Source organism: Mustela nigripes, chromosome 12 (assembly GCF_022355385.1).
Source record: "Mustela nigripes isolate SB6536 chromosome 12, MUSNIG.SB6536, whole genome shotgun sequence".
Classification (NCBI taxonomy): domain Eukaryota; kingdom Metazoa; phylum Chordata; class Mammalia; order Carnivora; family Mustelidae; genus Mustela; species Mustela nigripes.
In genome coordinates this window covers 34,228,064-34,248,516 of record NC_081568.1, presented here as the reverse complement: position 1 = coordinate 34,248,516, position 20,453 = coordinate 34,228,064, and the positions used below count along the sequence as shown (strand labels likewise).

At 39.7% G+C, this 20,453-nt stretch overlaps 1 pseudogene; it reads left to right on the top strand.

Annotated features, from left to right (window-relative positions):
* The first annotated feature begins 343 nt into the window (after positions 1-343).
* On the top strand, positions 344-7,727 carry LOC132027504 (small ribosomal subunit protein uS17-like; annotated as a pseudogene).
* Positions 7,728-20,453: the final 12,726 nt, after the last annotated feature.

Below are 20,453 nucleotides of genomic sequence, written 5' to 3'. Positions count from 1 at the left end.
CTATGATCCTTCTGTAGTTCCCCACTCCAAAAACATCTGGAGCATTTTTTGAGATGAACTGAAATTAAAATGAACACTGGAAGCCGTCCTAACATGGAAAAATGCCGAAAACATGTCATCTACACCACTGGAAGCAAGAATGTAGGAATGGGAAGACAGACTGTGTTACAGATGGATGGACGGAAAGAGATGCCAGGAGGACCGTCTATCTTTCCTCCTACCTCACTGCCAACTCGCTGGGTGTAGCCAGAGCACAGCAAGGCAGGCCTCCAAATTCTGAAACACACACCAGTAGCCACAGACCACATGAGAGATGGTGAAAACAGGGGCAGAGTGATGGTCCATGAAGGCAAGGGTGCAGGTAGATGTGAGTGATGCTCTGAAGGAACAACAACCTCCGCGGGCAGTAAGAGGAACCAAGGAACGATACAGCTCTGCCAATAACTAGCTACAGGACCACAAGGAAATTGTTCTCTGAACAAAATGAGGCATTGTAAATGTGTATCAAGGTACCTCTCACGGCCAATGACTCCAAGATCTCAAAGTTCCTTCTTTTGGCTCTGGAAATTCACAAATGTGTACGTTCCTAAAGTCACGTCTTGCAAAATCCAGAGCAGTATTAGCCTTTTTGTAGTAAACCCATAGGTTGCAGGGAAAGCCTAGGATTTTCTAGTATGTCACAGAACTGTTCTGTTGAGGTTGTTTTCATTTTAGTACAAATTAAAGGAAAACCCAAAAGGCTCTTTACATAAATATTTTAAGGATAACACCTCTGAATATATTAATTTTCTTTATTATTTTCTCTACTAAAATTTTGTGGTAAACTATACAAGCCACATTTTCTCATAGTCTAGTTATTCACCAAAATACAAAAATAAAACTTGCCAATTGACTACCCCTCTTCAAATGATTTTTAACTAATGACAAATTAATTTAAAATGGCTTCAACTAAGGAAGCATATAAAAAATACACCACAGCATAAATAGATTGATATTCTCATTATTAATACTACAACATAAAATTCCTATTTTAAAATTGATCTTAGCTCCAAAATCCTATGCCACCTTCTACCCCAAACCTATGTTATCTCATTTTACTTACCCATATCATGTTAGTTTAATACGTCACTCCTACAAAAGAATTTAAAAGTCATAATTACTTCAGATTGGACCTTTCAGATTTCTTTCAAACGTGTCGTCTTGTGCCCTATCTCACACCATTTTTACCTTATTTACCCAGTTATTTTGCTTCTTGATAATGGATATTTATCTTTCATTCACAAAAACATCATTCAGAATACTACATACTATGTGGATTTGTTTTTGAAATATCCAGTAATTTTCTTTCTGCTAGTAATATCGCAAGGGTGCTCCAGGTCTCTAAATTACCCAATTAATATTATTTAGGTGATTACAGATGAGTCTTCTAGAAGAGCATCACTATAAAATAAAAGCATAAAATATTCCTATGAGTATTTTCAAAATTACACAGCTAGAATTACCTAAATGCATGAGCATATTAACAGGTGTTTGGATTCCTTGACCTTAGCTTTTAGAGGTAGATTAATTATTTTTTATGATATATGACTATAATATTTCCTCTCTATTTCACGATCCTCCTATTTTCAATAAGGAAAAATAAAATCATATTTATATCATATACATGTGAAGAACTGATCTATAAAATACACCTGAGAATGTGTATCTTGCAAAAAGATCTAGTTGTTAAATGAAATCCAATAAAATACAAATACATCTACCACCCTTGAGTAACTGGAAGCTCATATATATGCTTGAGTATTGAATATTTACTATCATATGAGCTGAAGAAAAGCAGCGGTGCTTTCAAGTTGAGCACAAAAGTAATGTTTTGAAAGTGGATGAAATCCCATCTTGTCTTTGAGCTGTCATTTAAGCCCTTAGACTTTGCCCATATATTCTATCCACTATCCTTGCTCTCAGCCTGTGTTACCTGATTCCCACTACGGTTATTTCCACCTTTTGTTCACAGGCATTTCCTCTTAACAATACACCATTCAGAAAAAGGTATGTCTTTGAATTGTCAAATAGTACTTCGTCTGACAAAAGATATCACCCTAGTGTTTCAAGACTGTATGTTAGAAATCTTGAAATCAATACCATTTGTTGACTATTAGAAATGAGTTTATTTGACAAGTGGTATGTTAGAAAGTACAATCAATAACACTGAAAAACAAAATCCTACATTCCAAAATGTATAATTATTTAGCATAGGTTAATATGATACCACTTTAAGGAACCTAAAAGGATTATTCTCGGGTCTGATTTGAACATGCGTTTGTTATGACATATTTATTATATAGTAAGGTCTCTGCTCCTCAGACAAGAAGAGGCAAAAGATTGGAGCAAAGTTGAGTAATTGAAGGAGAAACTAAATGATCATAATTTCCTTGTGCTGGTGTAGATCAAATATACAAAACAAAATCTAAATTGTCTAGAATCTGAAAGAAATGTAACTAAGCAAGAAAAAGAGAATTAGAAGAATTGCACTGCATTTTCTTCAAGCACCAAGATAGCCTATTTCTGATGCAATACAATAATAATGAAAAACATATATACCTATAAAAAAATTGAAATCTAGGAAAATTTTTGGAATATTAAAATTGTTTAATATGCTAAGTCCAGTGCATTTAATATTTTATTAACTTATATTTAAAATAATATATTTGAATATAGTATTGAATATAATTTTAGAAATAACAAATTAGATTAATATGCAATTTGTTAAAGCATTTTAAAGCACATACCATACATTATAAAAAATTATAATTTATTATATTTTACTTGAAATTTAAAAATGACAATCTTCTTACTATTGCTTAAAACAACTGAAATAGATTGTTTTGATTCATTAATTAAACATGTATTTTCACTTCTTGATATTTTAGATTTAAATTGGTAAGCTGTCTATAATTAAAATGTTTATCTACTGGTTGATCAAAAGTATTAAAGTCATAAACATGTTTACTATCTTTTTAATTCTCATACTTTTTTGCTTTTACAAAAATAAACCTCATCATGAAGAGAGATTATCATATCATATTAACAATGAACTAGGAGAGTATATGTCAGGTAATATTATTTAAAATATTTTCTAGATCTTTCCATGGGTATTTAGACATATGCAAATACATATATGAATCATACCTGTATTTTTTCAGAAATGGTAGCAAACTACACACACTGTTTTGTAGCTCCCTTTGTTACTTAACAGTACTTCTCAGAGATTTTGTTTATATCAACAGATAAGGGGCTTCTTCATTCCTGTTCTACAGCTGTACCCAATTCCATGATATGGGGACACCCCAGTGCACATCCTATCACTTCACATCAGAACACTACTGCTGAGTACTTGTTTTCATCACCTTTTCCTACTAACGAAGCGCTACAGTAAATATTCTGAAATGTCTCCTCCTACAATGCTCATTGTATCTACAGAATAAGTTAACAGTGGAATTTCCAATACAAAGGATATTGTGCATTTGTAAATGTGATAAAGAATTGTCGAATTTCCCTCCAAATAGGCCACCCAATTACACTCCCATTCATCATGTATGAGAATAATTTCTCCACATTATGCCAATGTAGGGTGCTATCAAAGTGTTTTTAATCTTGGCCCCACTGACAGATAAAAAGTGGTACCTCGCTGGGCTTCGTTTTCCATATCTGTTACGCTAAGGGAGAATGAGGGTCTTCTGATATGTTGAAGGATGCATTCTTATTTTGCTTTTTTTTAGTAAAAATTTTATTTATTTATTTGACAGACAGAGATCACAAGTAGGTAGAGAGAGGGGGGAAGCAGGCTCCCCGCCAAGCAGAGAGCCCAATGAGGGGCTCAATCCCAGGTCCCTGAGATCATGACCTGAGCTGAAGGCAGAGGCTTAACCCACTGAGCCACCCAGGCACCCCTGAAGTATGCATTTTTAAAGAACCAATCTGAGGTACAATTTGGTAAATTAGTTATGAAGAATCTGATACTACCATTTATTATACTCTAATACCATTATACATTACATCTTATACATCATACTCTAATACCATTCCACTACTACAGCTGTTTCTGCCAAAAGCCAACTCCACTGGTGCACCACACCCACCCCCTCCCGAGTGCTCAGTGATGCCGCTCCTTCAGTACTCCCCTCTCCTGCTCCACAGTGAGCCATCACCATTTGCACACAGGCACCCTACATTCCCTCTTCAAAGCAAAACAAAATAAAAATCTTCTCTGACCCCTTATCTCCTAGATTTCATCTCATTCTTCTGCTTTTACAGCAAAACACCTCAAAAAAGCACCTAGGGTGCCTGAGTGGCTCAGTCGGTTAAGTATTTGCATTCGGCTCAGGTCATGATCCCGGGGGAGGGGGTGTCCTGGCATCAAACCCCACATCAGAATCACTGCTCAGCAGGAAGCCTGTTTCTCCTTCTCCCTCTGCCTGCTGCTCCCCCTGCTTATACTTTCTCTCCCTCCCTCTCTCTCTGTCAATTAAATAAATAAAATCTTAAAAAAAAAAAAAAAAGAAAGAAAGAAAATCACCTACACTCACTATCTTCCTTATCTCCCTTCTGAATTTCTTCCCCAACACTCCCAAGAAATAACTCTTGTCAAAGTCACTAGTGACTTCCAGGTTGCTAAAGCAAATGGGTATTTCCCAAGTCATCTCATCTGACCTAACAGCAATATCTGAATCTGAAATCCTTGATCACACTCTCCTCCTTAAAACACTTTTCACGGGTCTCCCAAGACACCACATTTGGGGGATTTCCTCCTACCTCACTGGCAACACCTTTTGTCTCTTCGCTGATTTCTCATCTCCCCAACCTGCACATACTAGATGTTAGAGCATGCCAGGAATCAAACCTCAGATTTTTTTTCTGCCTGTGCTCATGTCCTAACGATCTAATCCAGTTTCTTTTTTATACACCAGCTGTATTACTAATGCCACCAAAATTATATTTCCAGCCTAAATATGTGCCCCGAACTGCAGACTTAAATAGTCTGCTGTCTGCCTGACATATTGCCACAATTGCCTAACAGGAATCTTTAAAGACGCCAGACAACTCCTGATTTTTTACCTCCCCCCAAATCTGTTCTGAACATATTCTTACCTATTTCATCAGTAAATTGCAAATTCATTTTTCCAGTTGTTCAAGCCAAAAATCTTAAAGTCTTCCTAGACTCCTTTCTTTCTCTTATAACCCATGTTCAATACATCAGAAAATCCCGTCGGTTTTAATTTTCGGAATGCAAACACTTATCACCTCTACCTCGATCGTGCTGGTCCTAGCCAGCATCATCTCTCTCCTGGATTACTGCTATATCCTTCTAACTGGCTTTCATCTCTGTCCCATAAAATCAAATCTCAAATACTAGCCAGAGTGCTCTTTTTAAAATATGAGTCGGATTAAGTCAATTTTCTATTAAAATTCCTCTAATACTAGGGCACTTGGGTGGCTCAGTTGGTTAAGCGTCTACCTTGAGCTCAGGTCATGATTTCAGAGGTCTGAGATCAAGCCCCATAGGAAGTCTGCTTCTCCCTCTCCCTCTTCCCCTGCTCCCTGCTCATGCTCTTTCTCTCTCTTTCAAATAAATAAATAAAATCTATTAAAAAATCCTTCAATATCTTTCCATCTCACTCAAAGCAAAATCCAACATTATAAAAAGTTTCAAGATGCTGCATGGTCTGGCATTCCTGCAATCCGAGCTTTTTTCCCCACATGGCTCTTGCCCAGTCAATCTTGGACTGAGTCTTTTTGCTGTTCCTGGAGCACATCAAGCAGGCTGCTACTTTATGCTCATATACCTGATGTTCTTCTTGTCTGGAGCACTCTCCTTCCAGAAAGCCGTAAGCCTTGTTCTCTCCTTTCCTTCAGGTATCTACTCAACTCTCACTTTATTAGAGAAGGTTTCTCTCATCAATCGTGTAAAATAACAACCTCCATCTCCTGGTATTCCAAAAAGAGAAAAGGATATTCACTAGTGGCACAACCAAATGGATTTCCAAAACCTCTATGATTCATCAAGATGTTCCTCTCATCAAGATGCTTAACTTGGGGGCACCCCGGTGGCCCAGTTCGTTAAGCATCTGCCTTTGGCTCAGGTCATGATTCCAGGGTCCTGGGATCAAGCCCCACATCAGGCTCCCTGCTCAACAGGGAGACTGCTACTCCCTCTCCCACTCCCCCTACTTGTGTTCCCTCTCTCGCTGTTTCTCTGTCAAATAAATAAATAAAATATTTTTTTAAAAAAAGATGCTTAACTTCACTTTTTCAGTTTCCCCATCTATAAAATGGGGACAATAATACCTACTCAGAGAAGCATTGAGAGCTACATAACGCATGTAAAAATATTTAACACAATTCTTGACACAAGATTCAATTAATAAATATTATCTATTACTATTTTCATTATTATTATTGGTTTTATTTCTAATACAACCACCAACTGAAATAAGGCATTCCTATACCATGAATATTATCATAGTAGTATCATAACTGATCGCTTCTCCCATATTTCTCCATTCAAGTAAAACAAAATTGACCTCCATAAAATATCCTCTTTTCTCAAAAACTTCCAGTTACTCTCTAATTGCCCATAGAATAAGATCCAAGTTCCTTAGCCTGACATTCAGCACCCTGCACAATAGGCCTTATCAGGATTTATCTCTATAACTGAATTCCCCACCATTTTGAATCAAGTCCATGGTCATACTTTGCTCTCAGACTACCTCACACACACTCCCACCTGAGCCCTTTGCAAATATCACTCCCTCCATCTAAAATGTTGTTTCTCCTTTAAGTACCTGAAAGTTCTAGTTATGTTCTGATAATCCCCCATGCTTTTATTGAATTTTTTTTCACTTTAAAATACTGTACCATGTATTGCCTATTCCAAATCTATCTAATAATAATATAATGTGAACCACATGGGTAATTTTAAATTTATCAGTAATGACATTACAAACCTTTAAAAGAAACAGATGAAATTAAATAAAATAATATATTCAATATATGTAAAATATTATCCTTTCAATGTAAAAGAATTACTGAGACATTCTTTTTTATATTGTTCCAAAATCCATGCATATTTTACATATATAACACATCTCAAGTCAGACACTACATTTTCATAGGAAATAATTACTCTATATTTAGACTCTATAGAACATACAATTAAAAAGTAAATCGACAGCCTTTTCAGGCAGCCAGGAAGACGGCGGACTTTCAGACTGAGTGTGCTACCAAAAGTAGCCAACCATCTTTCAAAATAAAAAGAGGGTCCTGCTTGGAGAAACTGGCAAGGAAAAGCTCCCATGATACTACAAAAACAGCAGACTGGGCTTCAAGATGCCCAAGGAGGCCATTGAGGGCACCTATATTGACAGGGAATGTCAATATACTTACTACTGATGTCTCCATCAAAAGATGGATTTTGTCTGGTGTGGTGACCAAGATGAAGATGCAGGGGGCCACTGTCATCCTCTCAGACTACCTCCACTACCTCCAAAAGTACAACCACTTTGAGAAACACAAGAACATGTCTGTGCCTGTCCCCATGCTTCAGGGATGTCTTAGATGGGCAACGCTGTCACAGTGGGCAAGTGCCTGCCTGTGAGCAAGACTGTGCATTTCAACATGCTCGTGAAGACATGAAGGCCATGGGCACCAAGAAACAATTCCTTAAGTTCTGAGACTAGACATCTGCCCACACCCCTGAAGAAAACAAAGTTACTCTCCCAGTTTAAAAAAAAAAAGAAAAAAGTAAATGACATACCCAAGTTGTTACAAACATCCATAAAAATGTTTAATGTAATGACATATCAGTTTCCAAATTTAAATTTAAAATAATTAAAACTAAATAAAATTTAAAATTCAGTTCCTCATTTGCACTTACACGTATCAATTTCTCAGTAGCCACCTCCGGCTAGTCACTATGTCTTGGACATTAGATTATTAATTAACTACAGTATCTTGTGTCACTATCTTGTGTATGATTCACCATGACAATGAAAATTATCTCACACAGATCACCAAACAATCTTCTGCCCCTATAGAGTACTTGCCATTAGTGATAACTAATTCAGATGAATGTTTTAGATGTGAAGTCCTGTATGGTCCATTATTGTCATCTTTGAGTCACTGAAATTCCAAATTTATATGTAAATACACATTTGTGTGAATGTGTATGTAAAAGGGAGAGTTTATTTCCCCTCATAACAGTCCTTGATCTCTTGGTGCATCTCCATTGGTCTGGATAACCAAAAAAGTAATTAGAAAAATTCAAAAATAATCTGGTATTCCGTCTGATCTTGCCACAGACATCAATCAAGCAAAAGCTGACTTGAGCAGATGGGTTTACTACTAATGCTTTCTGACCACCAACAATAGGTGGTCAGAAATTGCCTCGTTTCCTAAAGATACAAGCTCTTGTCTCTAGAACAACAAGGATGGGAGTTCCAGAGACACAAGAATTCTATAGAAACTAGTTCTATTCCATATCCCACAAAATTTGGTTTAGGAACAGCTGACTTTAGATATAACTTTATAGAGGGTAAGGAACCCTAGACTTATGAAAATTACTGAGGACCAATATTAACAGACATATCACCTAAACTAATATGTAAGGCCAAAAAAGAATCCTGTCACAGATTTTACTATCCTAAACACTAAAAGAAAAAGACATATTTATGAAATTTTCCCAATTTGGGCATAGCATTTTAACTTCCAGGAGGTTTTCAAGCATGCATGTGTAGTCCAAAGATCCAAGACCCAGCTGAATATCAGAGCACACTATGGGGGGGGGGGGGGCGGACATTCCAGGAGATCCATGAAAGCTGAAGATCCATGAAACCCTCACAAATTCGGATATGAGTTGCATTATGAACAATAAACACAGAACAGCTGCTGTGTGCAACACACTCTGCTTACCCTTGTGATTAAATTAAATCCCCTCTACTTAAGCATCAGAGACCACCCTACTCGTTCTCCAGAAGCTCAAATCCTTCTATCTGTCAGGCCATGGCATCCTTTCTCATAATAATAGGTGACCCCTTTCAACCTGATCCTCAACTCAGAAAAGTGCTGGAAAAGCCCAGTGATCACACTCATAGAATAACTAACCATATCTATTCTCCTTTTCAATTTTCCCCCAATTACTTCTGTCTGAAAGACTTTGAAATTCTATTTCTAACCAATGGGAAAAAATTTAGAACAAGTTTTTGTCTATAATTCATCACATTTCCTCTACCCTAGCCAATACCACCTTCCTTAAACATCCTTATAAACTTGCAAAAAGGGTCCCACTAGTTTTCTAATCAGAAAACCTATATTTCAAAATAAGCAAATTTATTTCATATAGTTATAAAGATAGATTTCATTCCTATCTGAAATATATAGTTCACCTCTTAAAATTCAGAAACCACATCTTTTACTTCTCCCCTGCTTTCCAGTCCACAGCTGGGTGTGGATTTATATCAAACTTGCATGGGCATCACATCACACTGGAATCCTGCTTTCAAAAGTGCAAGCCTAAGATGATTTTGGTAGACAAGATTTTATTTTCAGAATAGGAATAAAGGAATAGAATAATCCCCATAGATCCCTCTCTAGACCTCCCCAGCTGGCTGTGTGACTCCTCACCTGGCCCCTCTTGGGAAACACAGGAAAAAGAAAAATGAGAGATCAGGGCAGAGCCTGGACACAGCCCTAGGCTAGGATTTGCTAGTAAGTAAACAGCTTCTGACCTGGACTTGCTAGCATTCTCTCTCTCTCTCTGAGACAGCAAAAGAGACAGGAGGTGCACAATGGGACTCCTAATTTTCAGGAGGCCTTCAAGTCGGATCACCTTACACCCATACATTTTATCACTCGAGCGCACTGCTTTTCCCAAAAGGATGCCCTCTCAAGCTGGATATTCAGAGTCAAAAACAAGTCATTGGAATCAAAGCCCACCAGCCACAAAGAACTGCACTTAGGAAAACTATATCCCTCAGTTGTCTATTTGGCCACAGGGATCGCTATCACTCTGTTTTCTGGTAATGGTTTTACTTGGGGCTAAAGAGATTTTACTCCTATCTTTATAATGTTTCTTGAAAAGGTCCAAAATATAAAGTTTCTCTTATCTATAAAATATAAGAGAAAAGAGAACAATTTCCTTCCACTCAAACAACAATTCTGTATTTAAAGCTGTATCATAATATTAAAATATTAATTATAATGCTTTACACTTAAATGGTGTTGGTTCTTAGAACAGGCACTAAGACCTTCAGGTATATTAATTCATTTAATCATATTTTATCAACTGTAAGAAACTCTTTCCAATGCCATACTCAAGTCCCACAGAACCAAAGCAATCGAACATCAGAACGGTTTCTTCCCGTAAGCTTGCCTTTGCCTTTTCCCGAAAGGGAAATGTCAGGAGGACTAGTAGAATGTGTAAGATGACATAACACTTCCTTGTCCCAACATTCCTTATTCACTCCTCATATGGAGACATATCTTTATCCTAAGCCCACACGACTCTTAACCCTTCAGGAAAACTGCCTTGGCAAACTGCCCTTCCCAGCAGCCAGCAGATGCCAAAACAGAGGAAGTGGATTTGCTCCTCGCACCGGCTACTCCCTGGCAGATTCCAGAGCTGTTAACCGGCTGTGGCTTCAGGCTTATCTAGGGACGTGTCACATGTTTGTGCTGTTATGTGATCCACCCTGGCTGCCTCGTGCTCCTAAAAGCTTTCTCCATCCAATGACTTTTACACATTTCTAACAATTGTGAATGAGGTGTCACGGGACTCCCAATCACAGGGACAAGCTTTTGTGGGGAGGGGAAGGCGACCTCTCACCACCTGAACGCAGCCCAGCTGCGAAAGCAGAGCTCTCCCCTCAGTACCCTGCACTCCGGCTTCCTGCCGCCAGCCCCCACCCCAACAACTCAACAACCGTCCCCTGCCACCACCTCGGGCACCCAAGTCTCTTCATGGAGACTTTTCCCTAGCCAACAATTCTTGAATTGCTACATCCGGAGAGACACCTCTCGGGCCTCCTTACTTGACTTGGTTGGGGCTGTGACACTGTTGACCCTCCTGCCCTGGGAACGGTCTTCTGTGGGCAGGACCACGCCGCCCTACCCCTCCATCACGGCTGCAGCCCCTCAGCTCCCTTCCTCGCTTACTTCCCTCGGGGTTCCCCTTCCCTGCTGCCATTACCCAGGTGTCCTAGTCAGTTCGGGCAGCTAGCTAACAGTGTACCACAGACTGCATGGCTTATAACAAGAGAAATCTATTTCTTACGGTTCGAGAAGCTAGAAGTCCAAGGAGATCAAGGGGTTCCAGTGAGGACCCTCTTCCAGGCTGCAAGCGACCAGCTGGTTGGATCCTCCCACGGCAGAAAGAGGACATGAGAGCTCTCTAGGGTCTCTCTTATATCCCAATCACGAAGGCTCCAGCTCGTGACCCAATCACCTCCCAAAGGCCTCACCTCTTAACACCATCGTGTTAGTCGTTAGGCAAACAGCATGTCAACGTGACAGGGGACATGATCAGTCCGTAACACCATGTCTATGTCCCAGCTTCTCTTCTCCCTTCTCTACCAGTTTGCCCTAGAGAATGACATTTGTGCTTGCAGCATCAACCTACAAGATGTCAACCCTAACCCTTATTTTCAACTCCCACTTCTCTCCTGGGCTCCAGATACACTCTCGTAACTGCCCAGGAACATCCCGACCAGGATGCTCACATCACCTCACACTCAAACCCATTCTTTTACCGCACCCTCCTACACAACAAACTCTTTCCTCCTGAACCCCTTACCTCAATTAGTGGCAACACTATCCTCACAGCTGCTGTGCCACTGTGAAGCATGGCTATAGATTCTTTGACATAGCTGAGATTTCTGAGGTTGGGTCATAAAAAAAACTGACAGTTCTGCCTTGGTTTCTGGAAGCACGTGCTCTTGGAGCCTGGGGCCATGAGGCCAAAAGTTCGATGATGCTCCAATGGCCATGCTTGAGGTCACATGTAGAGTGCTCTGGCCACTCTTGTGAGTGAAGAGGCCATTTATGAACTGGGTCTTCCAGCCCTGACCTTCCACCAGCCCCCAGCCGTTTTAGGAACCCCCTGCCGTTTGGATCATCCCACCAAGTTCCCAGACATTGTGAAGCAAAGGGGAGTTTTCATCATCATGCTCTTTCTGAATTCCAAATCCACAAAAACCATGAATATTAAAATTTTAAAAAATTTTTTCTTTAATGCCACTGAATTTTGGGTGGTTTGTAATGCAACAATAACTATTAGTTTCCCAAACTTCAAACAAGGGAGTCATTACCTTCTTCTCTCCCATGTTTTTATTAACAAATAATTTCATTAAGGACCTACTATGTGCCAAGCACTATAGCAAGGATTGACAATACCAATAAATTATGGTCCAGTAGAGAGTCTGTGCAAAGAAAATAAATCACAACCAAATAAAACAGCATTTCGCAACCCTGTTCCAGAGAAATAAGACAGATGTTTTTCAAAAGAGATGTTTCATGGTCAATCAATTCTGGAACCCTTCAGTAAAAACAAGTTTCTTTTCTTTTTTTTTTTTTTTTTTGGAAAGGTAACAAGACAGTTTATTTTTTAAATAAAAAAGAAAAATCAAATTAAAAGTTTCTTTCCTGAAATACCTCTTGGGATCATTAGTATTCAAATGTATATAATAAATATATGAAAGAAGTCTAGAGTACAGAGTTTCCCAAAATTATTATACCATAAGACAGATTTGGGATTTTTGTTTATTTGTTTGCTTTGTTTTGAAGAGAAACTCAAGGAAATAGAGTCCTGCAAAACACTGTGAAAAGAATTCATTCAATAATTAGATGTAGAACATGAACTGGGAGTCTAGGAGAAGGGCAACAGAGCATCTCCTCAGGTATCAGGGGACAACTCAAGGAGGAAGTATTATCTGAAGTGAGACACAAAGAGGAAAAGGAAGGTGCCAGGTGGGCAAGCTGTGGGAAGGCAGACCACCGACTTATGAAGAGGTCCTGGGCAGACCTGGCTATTTAGGTAAACTCTAAGGAAATGCTACAGAACTCTAATATTTTTGCCTCTTTCTGAGAGACAGATGCTAGAATTTCAAGTTCAGGTCAGAAGCTGTTTACTTACTAGCAAATCCTAGCCTAGGGCTGTGTCCAGGCTCTGCCCTGATCTCTCATTTTTCTTTTTCCTGTGTTTCCCAAGAGGGCCCAGGTGAAGAGCCACGGTAGCTGCCTGGAGTGTTCTCATCCCTTTATTTCTGTATTTACAGTAAATGTTTTCTTAATTTAAAATCTGCTTCTTATGTCCGCACTTCAAAAGTAAGAAATCAACTTGAACTAATGTCCCCAAACTCTTGGACTACTGCACATGAGATGCGGTGGTCTAGAGAATCCCGACCACATCTAAGATGTGATTCCCTCGTTTACTAGCATTGTATTTTTCGGGTAAGAAAAATGACTCCTGACACCACATGAGGAACGTTTATTAAAATGCTGGTATTTTATAAAATAAATGCTGAAAATTTTTACAGAAATTCACGAGGCTATTTTTTTTTTAAGATTTTTATGTATTTATTTGACAGAGAGAGATCACAAGTAAGCAGAGAGGCAGGCAGAGAGAGAGGAAGGGAAGCAGGCTCCCTGCCAAGCAGAGAGCCCGATGCGGAACTCGATCCCAGGACCCTGAGATCATGACCTGAGCCGAAGGCAGCTGCGTAACCCACTGAGCCACCCAGGCGCCCCCACGAGGCTATTTTAAGATGATGGGACAGATTACAACAAAATAAAGGTGATGACTGAAGGCTGTAGATAAAGTATCTCTCTATCTATATACACAGAGAGAAAGAGAGACTATATATATAACGTATATGTAGAGAGACTATATTTAGTGTCTCTCTGTCCTCTCTGTGTCTGTCTTATCCCTCCCTTGTCTCTCTTTGTCCCTGTCTATCTCTCCCTTCTTCCCCTACCCCATATATATATATATATATATACACACGCGCGCACACAGACACACACACACAGACACACACATATATCTACGCATATAATCCAGACTTTAAAGTCATTTTGTATAAGAAGGACTACCTCTCTCCCTGTCTCTCTCTCCTCCTTTCAAGAGATGGAGCATCCATGAGGGAATTCTAGCAATTAAGGTCTAATGAGACATAATCAAAGACCAGGAGTAATGTTCCTAACTGGCTTTGATTTGGGGAGGTATAAACCGAGTTGATTTTATTCTGGAGCAGATAAACTCTGAGCTCCCCAGTTAAAGAACATTACTCTAGAATTTCTCATAGAACCACCACTCTTAGAGGCTAGAACGGTCTGAGTAACAATGTGGGGTGTGACATCTCTGCAAACTGAGACTGCGCTGAGGACACCCCCTTCAGCTGCTCTTGTAAGGCATCTCTAATCTGGCATAGGCAAGCATCAGAAAGGAGCAACCACAAAGATGGCCCCATAGGAGTCCCCACCCCTATGACCCCCAGAGATCAACCATTAGACAGCTATCAGTGAACAAGAACAGCTTCAGAAGAGCTCTGGAATCCACTTAAGAAACTTCAGCAACAGAGTAGAACAAAAAGCCTGAGACTCCCCACGCAGAAAGGGAAGGAAGAATAGCTTCATTTTGCCTGCACCATCCCATCCCTTGGGCCAGCCCTGCTTAGTGCAAAAGGAAACTCTCCAGCTGGAAAGCGTTCTCCTGGCTGGGGAACGGAAAGAGGAGTAAATGACCAGCTATCCAGCCTTTCGGGACACCCTACAAAGGACCCACTTCAGTTTTACCCTACCCAGCGGCCAGCAAAGCCGAGAAGAATGGAGACATCCAGGATCAAGGAAGAAGAGCAGGGCCACCGGTATGAGGCCTGCAGCAGGAACAGCCGTGATTCCCAGCGTCCTTCTCTGCAGAGGATCCCAGCAGATGTGGCCACTACATTAACGTTCACCCCGTGGCATTCACATTCGCAGACACCAGCCACCTGAGTCCCTTCACGCTCATGCTCTCCTCCCCGTGCTGGAGCCTGGAACGCACACCAGCACCAGCCCAGGCCTCTGCAGCTGCGTGAGTGCAAAAAGCCAGACTGGAGCCTTGAGGCTGACCTCCCACTGCCATGTGTGCACTTGGGGCTAGCCCCTCCGCTGAGTACTAACACACCACTGGCCTAATCTCCCTCACCAGCTTCCACTGCGTGTGCCCACGGTGAGACTCTACAGCCACAGAAGGGCACACTCACAGCCAAGGCCCTTACAGCCCTGTCTCCTGTCACCAGCCTGCACCACCGAGCTTGTTTGCAATTAGCCCCCGCAGCTGTGCACAGCACCTCACCAGCCCAACTCCCATCATCAGCCTCCCCTGCCATTCATGTGCCCTAGGGGAGATCTGCAGCCACAAGAATGCATGACAATAGCCAGGACATCCACTACAACGGCTAACATGCCTCAGTTGGCCTTGGTCCTCACTGCTGGTCCTGAACCACCCCTCACCCCCCGCATTATGTATGTGTCTGCAGCCAGCCCTTGCCACTACACAGGAGCCTGCGCTGGTACCTGCAGCCAACCAGGTGTACACCATCGCTCTGACCATCACCAGTACCTGCCCTTGTATCTAGCCCCTGAACCTGGAAGTGCTACTGAGGATCTCAACAGACTTTGCAACCACTGAAGACCTCAGTACTCACCAAGAAACATACCATTGTTGATGCTAAGGACCTCAGCAGCCTGGGCAATAAGACACCACACCCTCTCACGCTAGAACCATCCCACACTCCTGCACTTCATGCCCTGTACCACTAGACCCGTAATCACAGCACACTTCACTGTGCTCCCCAACAGGTGCAAGTCTCTCCTTACTGAAGTCAGTTCATAAAGTCTGGGAGAGATCACTGCTTCTTCAAATGCACAGACATCTACACAGGGCCATAAGAATCACAAAGTATTGGGGAAACATGACAACAACAAAAGAACACAGTAAACTTCCAATAACTGAACCCAAAGAAATGGAGATAGGTGAACTGTCTAACAAAAATTACAAAAGAATTGTTCTAAAGATGTTCAGAGAGCGATAAAAGAACATAGATAAGCAAGACTTAATGCAACACCATTAAGAGAAGCAATCTCTGTTTTTCTGAAAATAAATAAATTGAAAAAATTAAAAAAAAATACATATCCTTAAAAAAGAGAGAGAGAGAGAGAAGCAATCTACAGATCATTTAAGTCCCAGAAAAGAAAGACCAGGAGAAAGGAGTGAAAAGGTTATTTAAAGAAATAATAGCTGAGACCTTCCCAAATCTGGGGAGGGATTTAGACATCCAAGTTCAGTAAACTAACAGTAATCCCACAATTTCAATCCAAAATGATCTTCTTGGGGTGCCTGGGTGGCTCAGTCATTAAGCATCTACCTTCAGCTCAGGTCATAATCCCAGGGTCCTAGGATCTAGCCCTGCATCAGGCTTCCAGCAGGAAGCCTGCTTCTCCATTTCCCACTCCCCCTGCTTGTGTTCCCTCTCTCACTGTGTCTCTATCAAATAAATAAATAAAATCACACCCAAAAAATGACCTTCTCTAAGACACATTATTTTAAAAGTGTCTAATATCAATAACAAGAAGAGAATTTTAAAAGAAACAAGAGGAAAACAATCCTTTCATACAAGGGAGCCCCCGAAAGATCATTGGTGGATTTCTCAGCAGATATCTTGCAGGCCAGGAAAATATAGAAGTATATATTCAAGATGTTGAAAGAAAATACTGCCAGCCAAGAATACTTTACCCAACAAAGCTGTTGTTCAGAAATGAAAGCAAGATAAAGACTTACTCAAACAAACAAAAGCTGATGGAGTTCATCACCACTAGACCTGCCTCAAAAGAAATGCTAAAAGGACTTTGTTCTTCAAGCTGAAACAAAAGAACACTAGAAGTAACATGAAAATATGAAAATATACAACATACTCATTAAGCTAAGTATACCATCAAATTCAGAATACACTAATACTGTGATACAGTGCTGTACTGACCCCTTAACTCTAGTATGAAGGCTGAAGGACAGCTGTATTAAAAATAACTACAGCAAGAGGTAAAAGATCTGTACTCTGAAAACTACTGAACACTCATGAAAGAAGTTGAAGAAGACACAAAGAAATGGAAAAGCATTCCATGCTCATGGACTGGAAGAACAAATGTTGTTAAAATTTGGTACTATGCTGTGGTACCCAAAGCAACCTATACCTTCAAGGCAAAGCTTATCAAAATACCATCAACATTTTTCACAGAGCTGGAACAAATAATCCTAAAACATGTATGGGACCAGAAAAGACCCTGAACAGCCAGAAGAATATTGAAAAAGAAAATCAAAGCTGGTAGCATCCCATTTCCAAACTTGAAGCTCTATTACAAAGCTATAATCATCAAGACAGTATGGCACTAGCACAAAAAGACACATAGCTCAATGGAACAGAATAGAGAACCCAGAAATGGACCCTCAACTCTGCCAACTAACCTTCGACAAAGCAGGACAGAACGTCCAATAAAAATAGGAGAGCCTTGGGGCACCTGGGTGGCTCAGTGAGTTAAGCCTCTGCCTTTGGCTCAGGTCATGATCCCAGGGTCCTGGGATCAAGCCCCACATCGGGATCTCTGCTCAGCAGGAAACCTGCTTCCCCCCTCTCTCTCTGCCTGCCTCTCTGCCTACTTGCGATCTCTCTCTCTCTCTGTTCAATAAATAAATAAAATCTTAAAAAAAAAAAGGAGTGTCTCTTCAATAAATGGTGTTGGGAAAATTGGACAGCCACATGCAGAAGAATGAAACTGGACCATTTCTTTACTCTACACACAAAAATAAACTCAAAATGGATGAAAGACATAAATGTGAAACAGCAAACCATCAAAGTCCTTAAGGAGAACACAGGCAACAACCTCTGTGACCTCATCCACAGCAACTTCTTGCTAGACACATCTCCAAAGGCAAGGGAAACAGAAGCAAAAATGAACTACTGGGACTTCATCAAGATCAAAAGCTTCTGCACAGAAAAGGAAACAGTCAACAAAACCAAAAGACAACCTACAGAATGGGAGAAGGCATCTGCAAACGTCTTATCAGATAATGGGCTAGTATCCAAAATCTATAAAGAACTTATCAAATTCAACACCAAAAAACAAATATTCCAGTCAAAATATGGGCAGAAGACATGAACAGACATTTCTCAAAAAAAGACAAATGGCCAAGAAATACATGAAAAAATGTTCCACATCACGAGGCATTAGGGAACTACAGGTCAAAACCACCATGAGATACCACCCCATATCAGTCAGAACAGCTAAAATTAATAAGCCAGAAAATGGAAATATTGGCAAGGATGTGGATAAAGGGGAACCCTCTTAAACTCTTGGCAGGAATACAAGCTGATGCAGCCACTCTGGAAAGCAGTATGGAGGTTCCTCAAAAAGTTAAAAATAGAGCTACCCTATGACCCCAAAATTGCACTACTAGGTATAATCTAAAGGATACAAAAATGTAGCAATCCAAAGGAGCACCTGCACCCTAATGTTCATAGCATCAATGTCCACAATAGCCAAACTGTGGAAAGAGTCCAGATGTCCATCAATAGATGGATGGATAAAGAAGATATGGTATGTATATACAATGGAATATCACTCGGCCATCAAAAAATGAAATCTTACCATTTGCAATGATGTGGATGGAACTAGATGGTATTATGCTAAGAAAAATAAGTCAACCAGGGAAAAACAATTATTATATGATTTCACTTATTAATGGAATTTAAGAAACAAAGCAGAGGATCATAGAGGAAAGGAGAGAAAAATAAAGTAAGATGAAATCATAGAGGGAGACACAGCGTAAGAGACTCTTGGCTACAGAAACAAAGTGAAGGCTGCTGAAGGGAAGGTGGAGGTGGGGTGGGATAACTGGGTGGCAGACATTAAGGAGGGCATGTGACGGAATGAGCACTGAGTGTTATGTGCAACTGATGAATCACTGAACTCTACCTCTGAAACTAATAAACTCTGTATCTTAATTAACTGAATTGAAATAAAATTTTTTAAAAAATTAAGTAAAAATAACTATAGCTATAATAATTTGTTAATAAATACATGGAATAAAATGAGGTAAACTGGGCATCAAAAACTATAAAAGGCAGGATTAAAAAAGTAGGGTTTTGGGTTTGGTGGGGTTGGAATATACTTGACACAGAAAGCTATATTAGTTTCAGGTGTACAAAATAGCTATTTGAAAACTCTGTGTGTTATGCTATGCTCACCATAAGCGAAGCTACCATCTGTCACCATACAACACTATTACAATATCATTAACTATATTCCTTATGCTGTACCTTTCATCCTTGTGACTTATTCATTCCATAATTAAAAGCCTGTATCTCCCACACCCATTCACCCAAAAAGGTGGAGTTTTTGCATGTGATCAAACTGAAGTTGTTATCAGTTTAAAACTGACAGTCATATCAACAAGATATTTCAAGTGAGCCTGAGGGTACCACAAAATAAAACCTATAGTAGATATGCATGAGGTAAAAAGAAGGAAATCTAAGCATAATAATATAGAAAATCTTCAATTCCTAAAGAACAGTAGGAGAAAAAAATAAAAAAAAGAAACTATAAAATGGCCGGGAAACAGTTAATAAAATGGCAATGTAAATCCTCGCCTATCAATAATTACTTTAAATGTAAATGGAATATAGTCTCCAATTAAAAGGCATGAAATAGCTGATTGGATTAAAAAAAAAAAAAGACCTAACTATATGCTACCTACAAGAGACTAAAAATAGGCAAGATATGGAAGGAACCTAAGTGTCCATTTATGGATGAATTAATAAAGAAAATGTGATATATACACATATGTGTGTGTGTATATACAATGAAATATTACTCAGCCACGAAAAAAAGGAAATCTTGCCATTTGCAACAATATGGATGGACCCTGTGGACATTATGCTAGGTGAAAAAAGTCAAAGAAAGACAAATACCATACGATTCATATATATGTATATACATATATATACACACACACACATATACATATATAAACACAACACTTAGAAACAAAGAATAGAATGGTGCTTGCCAGGGGCTGTGTGGTAAGAGAAATGAGACATAGGTCAAAGGGTACAAACTTTCACTTACAAAATGAGTAACTTCCCGGGATTTAAAGCACAGTATAGTGACTATAGTTAACAGCACTGTACTGTATACTTTAAAGTCATTGTGGGAGTAGAGCTTTAATGTTCTCACTATAACAATAAAACAAAATGGTAATTATGCAAGACGAAGGATGTTAACTAACTTTGTGGCAGTTAACATTTCATGATACATGCATATATCAAGTGATCACACTGTGCACCTTAAGCTTACACAATGATATATGTCAA